Raw genomic sequence first — 10,462 nt, forward strand, 5'->3', positions numbered from 1 at the left:
CCCTCCCCTGCCAAATAGTTTCAAGTTCAATTTATGGGGCAAAAGTAGTCTGATAAATAGGTATTTAGGGCCGGGGATAGCCGAAAAAACAGTCAAATAATCCGGTCGAAAAAAAAATCATAGCAGATAATTCAGTCGAATAATCCAGTCGATTAATCCAGTCGCTCAATATGACGAGGAAAAACGTAAAGCTTGACTTTATTAAGCAGTGGTGGCAGTAACTAAGATAACAACATGTAGCCTACTCCTCTATAAATCCCTCCACACGGTTGTTTTTATTCCGAAGCGACTAGATACTATGCTGTCATCAGTTTTATGCATCGGACACAGACTTAATTCAAGTTGTTTATATTAGTACGGCCATTGTTTTCAGTTGATGACGTCAGTCGTTGACCCTTAACCCTAGATGACGACCTTACTCGCAAAGAGAGGTCAACACGTTGTTTAGGGGATTGCTATTGGAAGGAAAATCTCAATAAAGTTGTGACTTCAACTGTCAGATTTGAACTTGGGGGAAAATAATCAAAATAGACAAAAAACGATGTAATCATATTTGAGTTAGTGCGTTTTTTATTTCAGTCAAACAAACTATTCCCAAATTTTAGCCCAACCATCGACCGAGGTTGTTGACTGGAAATTCTAGTGGTACTTAGGGGTAATTGGAGGTTTTTGACCGCTATGTCTTATTTGCTGTTTTTGTGGGATAAATAAACACATAGCCACAGTTTATTAAAAGTTATTTAAGTCTTTGTATACACTGGTGGTTTGAAAGAGTCTGTTATTTTCACAAAAGTATCATGGACTAAAAAACAACATTTATTTAGTCTTGGAACATCAACAAAAAAGTAAACAAACTGCCCTTCTAGGCCTACATTACATAATAATGATAATTAAGGGTATTTATGTTTGATGTGTCTCAATATTTCATTGTTGAAGATTTTGTCTTACTCATTGGTTTTAATCTTCAACCCGTAACCCTGAATTTATAGGTTTTAATCTTAAATACCTAACCCTAAAATCATAAAATGTAAAAGTGATCATGGAAATAGAAAAGGGAGTCGGATCAAACATGATCGCCATATTAAGATGTAACTGTAGCGTACCGTAACCAGAGACACATTCATTAGCTTGCACGTTATGGGGTCTACGCATAAAATGCAGTTACAACTTACAACGGATATGTTCAAATTATAGATTCTATGCTAAATTTGAGAAGCATTTTCATTATCTTATTAACCCCTACTGCTCTAGGACTATGCCTAATATTATTATACATGTAGGCCTACCAGAAAAATAAGCTTAGGTTAGGTTACAAAAATGTTCATGATATTTACATAAAATGACAATGTCTCTGTCTATACTTGCAACACCATGCTTACACTTGTTTTCCCCATGTAAATTGTGCAGGAAAGAAGGCCTAATTCGTGTGTGCCAAGGTCCTGTGTACACCTACACTTTGGTGTACACTTAGAAGAAGGCTTGGCAGCCAGTTCAATGAAGAGTGGTCAAAAATGGTGCTGTCCAGACAAAATTTCCCTCATAACACACTACTGCTTAGCATATTACTGTCCTCATCAGGTGCAGCAAAGTAGGAGGTTAAACCCTCTTTCTTTTCAAATGCCACCGTCTCTTATGGAGATGATCACTGTTCTATAATGCCACAGTCAAATAAAGAGACAATTGTTCCCTCTTATGTCTAATTCTGTTTTGAATATTTTAGTTTAATGGATATAGAAAGGAAAGATGATTTTAAACATTGAATAAGCCATTTGGTTAATACTGTAACCAAAATGAAAGTTTTCAGCGCTGTCAGTTTTGAAAAGAGACTCCGATATCTAACACCATACATTATACATGCTGCCAGACGGTGAGATCTTCTGCTTGTTTGTCGGATTATAAGCTAAATTTAAGTTGTTTGTAGGTAATGTTGTGGTAGGTAGCTGTACGGAATTCATACATGTTACTATGAGCTTATAAGAGCTCCCTGTCATTGTGTCTAGATTTTTAGATTGTGTGATTAAGAGACTTGTTTACAAGTGTCATCCAATAATATTACCAATATGTGTAAAAGTGTGCTAAGCTGTTTGAATTAAATATTTCTTCACATAACCCATTTTACAAAAGGCACAGTATCCAATCAGTTTTCTGTTACAACTTAAATGACTGAGTTGCAGTCTTTTATAAGTAGTATGATTTGATCAAATTGTGTGTTTACCCTGAAATAGCTAGAAAATGATATCAATAAAAATTAGAGGATTTTACAATCTGATTAATATACAGATCTTTATTTTGTTTCGTTTTTTTTTTATACTTTCGATGGCCTACACTACATGAAGATCTGACAAGTTGTAGCAATTGGTCACGTCAGGGATCAAAAGACCGACTTAGACCCTATGACGTCAGACATTTGATTAACCAATCAGCATTGATGTTTCTAATAGATTACCCACAGTTCCGTGCAAAATGCACCTAGAGCTCGCCGTAACAGACCGCTTCATTGGCTAATCCCTTACATCATCCAGAACATGTCAATGATAACAACTCTTCAAGATCCTAGTGTAGTAAAGACAAGTAAAACGAAATTTTGAACTATAAAAAACGAAACGAAATAGGATCTGTGTTTTAATCAGATTGATGATTTTTGGTTTGCATAAATAATATTTTTTTGATTTATTTGTAGCTATTGTAGTAGAACACATTATCAAGTTCTAGGCGTTAATAAAAATGCCACCGCTGATGACATTAAAACAGCTTTTATACAACAGTCAAAGAAGGTAATATTACTATAATAAGCAAATTCCTACTTCACAATGAGTATCCTGGCCTGGTACCCCAACACTTCAACTGAATGATGTTACCTAAATTCACACTTATTGTATTGATGTACACACTTATTGTATTGATGGAATCACTTTTTGTATTGATGTACACACTTATTGTATTGATGGAATCAATTATTGTATTGATATACACACTTATTGTATTGATGTACACACTTATTGTATTGATATACTCGCTTATTGTATTGATGTACATGTACACACTTATTGTATTGATATATTCACTTATTGTATTGATGTACATGTATACACACTTATTGTATTGATATATGTATACATACTTATTGTACTCTTTTTAAGGTCCATCCCGATATAAATAAAAACGATCCAAAGACTCATGAGAAGTTTGTGAGATTAAACGAAGCGTATCAGGTTTTAAGTCAGGATAATTCACGATTAGATTATGACAATAGTTTAGTGGTTTCGAAATATGGAGTACAAAGTCCAGGAGTGCCTCCTCATCGTTATTACAATCAAAGGTTTGTTAATTCTGTTTACTAGTGTGTATCTGTTTGTTGTCAATATTAATAAACAATTTGTTATTACACACAAAGGCTTTTAGCTCAATTTTAGGGTATATTTTGTTTATCTCAGAGAAGCAATATATTATTTACATCGAATGTTTAATTTATTTTAGCATTATCGCTTGATTTGACTGCCAATTAATCAAGACTGGTACACACATTTGAACAATAATAAGGTCATTAACTAAAAAAATAGTCAAAATGTAGTAATTCTTACGATTCCTATAAATAACCCATAAACCTTAATATGTGGAATTCTCAATTATCACAAAAAAAAATCATATTCAACAAATTGGGTTTCTTGAAAATGTAATTTTCAAAAATTGATATTATTCAAAGTTAATTTATTGTCAAATTGTCCTGATACTCTTCTTACAGTGAATTGATAGGAATGACTCAACTTTACAGGTTAATTTTTCAGTGTTTCATGTCTTTCACACAAACTGAAAATCTCCAACTACCGATGGTGTCCATAAAAGTAAATTAAATTTAATTAAATGTTCAGAATTTGCAATTTTTATTTTGCTTTGTTTTTCTTTTCAGACAAGAAGAATATTATGCCAATATGCATTACAAGGCTCATAATCAACCTTTTGAACAAGGTCAATTAAGAAAAGCATATCCAACTTCTGTTGTTCTGTTTGGCATTATTTTATGGATTGTTATTGGTAGCATAACACAGTTTTTCATTATCAGGTAAAAATGTGTCTGTTTTATTGTTCAAAGTTATTTGTAAATATAAAGTGATATGACATTTGTTATCCAATATTTATATTGCTCTAGTTTAGTTGGTTATTTACAGTCACTGAGTTTAATTTGAGGGATTGTTATTCTCTTACTGTAAAAGTATATGTAATATATCTAAAAGGAATATCAATCTAATAATATCAGTTCAGTATAGGTATAATAAATTTGAAATTATGCAACATTTCCACATCCTCTGCAGATGATATAAACAAGCCAGTACCTCCTTTTACAGTTGGGTCAAATCTTTTGATTAGCCTCTTTTTAATCCAATTGAATCCAAGTCTGGTATTATATGCCATTGATATTTTGGTTCTGTTTTCTTAATTAAAGATACATTATAGGAGATTAGATAAAGAGCTGACAGTTCTCACTATAATAGTTAAATAATATATAATGTAACCATAATATTCTGAAAATTACAGTCAAATTACTTCAATAGATAAAAAAAAGTCTTGATTATCCATTTTTGCGTTTAATCATCAATGGTTGTTGAGTTGAGCAGTAGATCAAATTCAAATCTAATGAAAATTGGAAGCATCAGATGACATTTAGAGTTGATAATTGTTTCATTGGATAAGTTAATAAATGTCTAATTAATAGTTTATATAACATTTCAGGCCTAAAGAAAGACCTGCTTTTGCATAATGTATGTTTAATTGTTAAATAATCAATTTTGATATCCTCTGTAGACGACAGGAACAAGCCAGTGATATCTGTTATTAGTGTTAGGTAATTAATCTGATTGAATACAAGTAGAGGACATTATCTACTGTTGAAATTTTGGTTTTGTTTTTTTAAATAAATGTTAAGTAATCAATTTGTGTACTGTAAATGGGGATTAGATATTGTCTGAAAAATACACAGAAAGGTTGACAGCTTTAATACATTGTGTTGAAAAATTAAAACGTTTTGAAATTGCCAGTTGTAGAGTCTGGGACTCGATGATTGAATTATTTCCAGTAAGTGAAAGTTCAATTATGGAGGTATAATTAACAAACAATAGCTAGACATATTCCTTTCGATATCCAGGTAGTAACTTAACAATTTTAGTCTTCTTGAATAAGGACCAAGCCCCTAGTCAAAAATGTCTTAAGAGATCATTTTCATATGCCCACCTTGTCGTCACCATTGTTGATTCTTGTAATTGCTGCACTGGTAATAGTTAGAATTTAAAAAAGAATTTACTTAAATTGTTTGATTAGTCATTTGTAGAAACACAAAGTTTTTTTTTTAATTTAAAGCAGAGTTATTGCCCCTGTAATGGAGATCTTGTAATCATTCTACATTGCAGAGTTTTTTTCAATTTTGTTTTGAATTTGTTGGGTGTTTGACTAGTGACTACTCACAAGAATGTACCTCAACAAAATTCGGAATTTTGTGCATGGTGCCTGTCATATAAATCTTGTAAATACTCTACATGCCACTGCTTCTGATCTTTCAAATGTAGTTAAGATAACTTTTTATAGGACATGAGATGAGACAGAATTTTATTGAATTCAGAGCCATTTTGTCATCAAACACTTTACTCACAGTTAAAGTTGACAAGAGCTTTCTGACAGTTATGACAGCTTAGCTGATGGTGAGCTAGTTACATTGCCTGGCAACCTATCTTGAATTATGTTAATCAAATTTATTATTCTCTGAGTTTTTTGTTTGTAGGGGAACAGCTAGACGGCATATAGCTCAATTAGATGAACACAGTAGAAAGAATGTAGCCATACTAAAAGATCTTGAAAAAAATGCAGCGTATGTATTTAACTATTGGTCTATTTCATTAGGCATTCTCTGAGAAAGTTAATCTTAATTTATAATGTTTTATTATCAAACTGTTGATCCGAATTTTGATAAACATAGTACATAACAGCCATTGAAAGCGTAATTTTCTGTTCACATGCATATATGTTTCCATTTCCTTGATCTAAACATAGATGGTAATAGATTGAATGGAGTTTGCTTTTCTCAATCCAAACAATACTAGCAATCAAATAAACATGGCAATATCCGTCAGCAGTACCTAATGTACCAGGATTGAACATGGGACCACCAGGTTATTAGGCCAACATCTTACCCACTGAGCTACCGTACCTCGTAATCATGATAATTGAGATACAGTGAAACCCCTTATGATCGTACCCTATTTAAAAATATTGATGCAAACATTTTATGTAACACTGCAGTTTAAGGTATTTTATGTAACACTGCAGTATAAGGTAATTTATGTAACACTGCATTATAAGTTAGTCCTATTTTATGTAACACTGCAGTATAAGGTATTTTATGTAACACTGCAGTTTAAGGTATTTTATGTAACACTGCATTATAAGGTAACCCTATTTTATGTAACACTGCATTATAAGGTAACCCTATTTTATGTAACACTGCAGTATAAGGTATTTTATGTAACACTGCATTATAAGGTAATTTATGTAACACTGCATTATAATATATTGTCTGATTAATTCTCAAATATTTTTTAACAGACATAAAAGAAAGATGTTACATGAACAGGCGAAAAAATGGAGAGCAGAGGAATTAGATATAAAAAAAGTTGATACATAATCAATGTGTGAGATAATTGGTACCTGTGATAATTATAATAGGTAAGTCATATCTGACATAATATCAGATAGTTAAAAGGACATGTAGGTCTATTCTTTGTGTCTAAAAGCACATATTAATGTAATATGAATGTATGTAAAGTGATTTATATTAAATTTTTAAAAAAATTATGAAATTTCTAATCAATTATGTTTGGTGAAATATGTGAACAGTCCAAATTGAAGACAGTTGTTTACGCCCATTCTACACATTTATTTATTATTTTTTGAATCAGTTATTACTAATTACTTCCAAATTGTCTTGTAGGATATGTTTTTCTTTGTTCATTACAAATGGTGCCCGAAACATCATAATACACGATTCATGTATAGATTATAAAATGTTCATCGTGTCTTAAATATTGAATATTATAATTAGGATCCCATATTTTCCCGGGAAGATAACAACTTAAATATTGATTGAAATGGACCAAGTTTGAATACATGATTCATGTATAGATTATAAAATGTTCATTGTGTCTTACTTAAATTATTGGATATTATAATTAGGATCTCATATTTTACCTGGAAGATAACAACTTCAATATTGATTGAAATGGACCAAGATTGAATGCTAATTCTGGTTTTTAATTTCTAATATTATTAAAATATTGAGTTTTGATTCAAAGATAGTAGTGTAATACACAGCTGTGATTTAGAAGGTTGGAAATTAAAATCATTAGTGCCTTGAAAAATTTGTATACTCTTTACAGTTGGTAGGTTTAAAGAGATACCCTAGAGATACCCTACTATCCCACTTGTAGTATACTCAGCCAAATTAAAAACTTGACACTCGGGATTTTTGGGACTAGATTTTTAATATTTGGTTAAAGGCAACTATTTTAGTGTTATGTTGTGCACAGACGACCTTGACATCAACAGAAAGCAAGAATACATCTCGCCGAAAGTCCTTGACATTGATAACGTTCATGATGTCTCAGTACCCCCCAAAATGAAATTCACAGACTTGGAGAACAATTGGAATAAAGTGTTTAGTAACGGTTGTGACCTCCGCTAGGGTCTCGTACTGCCACACAACGTCTTCTCATGGATCTCATAACATTAGTAAACACTACCCGAGGCAGACGTCGCCACTGCTCAGCAAGAGCATGTTGAAGGTCCTGCAACGTCAGTGGTGGATTCACTTGCTGACGAACACGTCGACCCAGTTCGTCCCAGATGTGTTCAATAGGATTAAGGTCGGGGCTAAGCGACGGCCAATCCAGGACTTGGACACCGGCATTTCTTAAAATATTCTGGGAATCAATTGCTGTATGGGGTCGAGCATTGTCTTGTTGAAACGTTAGTCCAGGCCCATGTCTCTGCATAAACGGAAGAAGAACGGGTTGCAAAATCTGATCCCTGTACTGGACAGCATTTAAGTTCCCTTGGACAACAACAAGAGGAGAACGTCCATGTGCACAAAAAGAACCCCAAACCATGACGCTGCCGCCACCAAATCGGTCAACTTCTCTGACGCATACTTGAGTGTAACGTTCACCTCGTCTGCGGCACACTCGGACCCTGCCATCGGCAAATCTCAAAGTGAATCGAGATTCGTCACTAAAGACAACCGAATTCCACTGTCTTTGAGTAAATCTTATGCGTCTTGTAGCCCACACAAGTCGGTTACGGCGATGAAGAGGTTTCAATATTGGTCCATTATAGGGCCTCTGAGCTCGAAGACCAGCAGCCTGCAAGCGATTTCGAACAGTTTGTGCAGTTACCCTTCCACCAAACATCTCTCTACTTGTGGAGGTTGTGTACAAATCTGTTTCTAAGATGACGTAATCGTATTGCTTGATCTTCCTGGAGTGACGTCACACGTGGCGCTCCCGCCCTTGGGCGGTCGGCAATAGTTCCAGCACTCTCATTCTAAGATTAATTATTGTCTGGCGTGAACAATTAAAGGCTCTTGCAACAGTGACCACAGACTGACCAGCATAGAGCCTACCTATAGCACATAGACGTTCTACATTTGAAAGGCGCAGCATTTTCTAACAAAGATGAAAATAACAATTTTAATTTGTTTTTCCAGTTCAAGTTACGTGTGCGTGTTCAGTTTAAGCAAACTTGCATCGATTGACCTCACGAGTTTGTGTTTGCACGTGTTTTTCATCTTTATATGCTCAAAAGTCACGTGATCCACGTGACTTTACAATTTTATGAAATTAAAGGCTTCTTACTACTTATTATCGTTAGAAACACTTTAAAATTTATTTGACTTACCAGAAAATTTTTTTTGTTGAAATTCATCAGTGTCAAGTTTTTAATTTGGCTGAGTATATTTAAATTGGTCACCTTTCATGTCTATCTTCCAAGTGTTGATTAACGAAGTTTAGTATTAATTTACAAGAGAAAGCCATTAAGTAATATATTGATACTGCATAAGGACTTCAGTTCGAGTTTTGTTTCCATATATTACACACTGTCTTGCACGAGACCATTAAACAACTTAAAACACTATATCATGGATGTGCATTTCAATAAAATTGTCACTCGAGTCCAATATTTCATCTAGTATAAAATCATGTACACAAACATCAAATGATGACATCACATCAGTAAAATATAGATATACCATAATGTGGTCCTGTAATAGTGTATTTGTGGCGGTGGCGGTCGATTTCTCTTTTATTTCTCACCCCATTACTTACAACTTAAGACTAAGTGTGATTAGTGGTAATAAAATTATTGTAGTTTCACTTTCCAAATGAATTATATAACATTTTCTTAATTTTCTTTCTTTCAGAATACATGTGTAATATAAAATATATTGATTAATGAAGAAAGGATAAAAGAGGAAAAAATGGATAAAATAGAACTGTGTTTTGGAAACTATTTTAAAAATGACATGCAAAGGATTATCAAATGTGTAATTACCAACCAGATGCTTGCAATATTTGTGGATTGAGTTGGTGTAATACATCAGAAGAAAAATATTGATACTAGTTTGAGTAAACTTTAAATGTGCCAAATCTCTTTGATTTAGGACAAAATAAAGTATTCAGTTAGGTTAATCTGTTAGCTCTATACGATTAAATTTTCGTTTCGAAATATTAAGTGGAAAGTCAGGTTGCCAACTTAATTTAGACTTATATTGGGCTTCAACTATCGACAGTTGAATGGTGGAACACAAAGTCATCTGTTCCTCAACATTTTATAGGGTAATTCATATTGAATCAAGCCATTATATTAAATTAAATGTTCCAGCTCTAGATATTTAATGGTAACATTTCTACAATATTTATTGTAGGTTTGACGAACATCAGGAATAATCTAGTAATATTTTTATTATAAATCTAGAGATATTGTGTCAGTCTTTTAATATGTAAATATTAATCAACCGTGTTTTGTAACTTAAGATAAATCAATTTTATTGATGTTCAAACCGACTGTGAAATATAAATTGTAAATATGTAGATAAAACAAGAATTTATTGAAATATTAAATTATTTTGATTAGTCCATGTTCCTTAATTAAAACTTGTCCACCTTTTGTTTTTACTGAAAATTATGTCTAAAGCATAATCCTTATATAGAAATTGAGGGATGGTGCCTGCAGATTGGACGAAAATGTTAAAAAATAAAACCATGGTGGAAAAGCTTCTGTCAGAGCAAAATTCTCTCCCTTGCATTGCACATTTAACCATAGAAATAGCTAAAGTCTTGTATAGAAGGACTATACAAGAAAAATTCCCATAACACATTACTGGAACACTTATCAAATTGTTTATGACTCTTCTTAATCTGAG

At 32.8% G+C, this 10,462-nt stretch overlaps 1 long non-coding RNA gene across 3 annotated transcripts; it reads left to right on the forward strand.

Annotated features, from left to right (window-relative positions):
* The first annotated feature begins 611 nt into the window (after window positions 1-611).
* LOC126821854 (uncharacterized) lies at window positions 612-10,175 on the forward strand. 3 transcript variants are annotated; one of them, XR_007680518.2, is made up of 8 exons: window positions 612-655; window positions 1,721-1,867; window positions 2,681-2,774; window positions 3,141-3,319; window positions 3,908-4,060; window positions 5,771-5,857; window positions 6,592-6,711; window positions 9,461-10,175. It is a non-coding gene; the product is annotated as an uncharacterized LOC126821854 (long non-coding RNA). The 3 variants fall into 3 exon arrangements; XR_007680516.2 differs by lacking the exon at window positions 612-655 and adding an exon at window positions 686-845; XR_007680517.2 differs by lacking the exon at window positions 612-655 and adding an exon at window positions 879-896.
* Window positions 10,176-10,462: the final 287 nt, after the last annotated feature.

This window comes from Patella vulgata, chromosome 5, assembly GCF_932274485.2.
Source record: "Patella vulgata chromosome 5, xgPatVulg1.2, whole genome shotgun sequence".
In the NCBI taxonomy this organism is placed as follows: Eukaryota; Metazoa; Mollusca; class Gastropoda; family Patellidae; genus Patella; species Patella vulgata.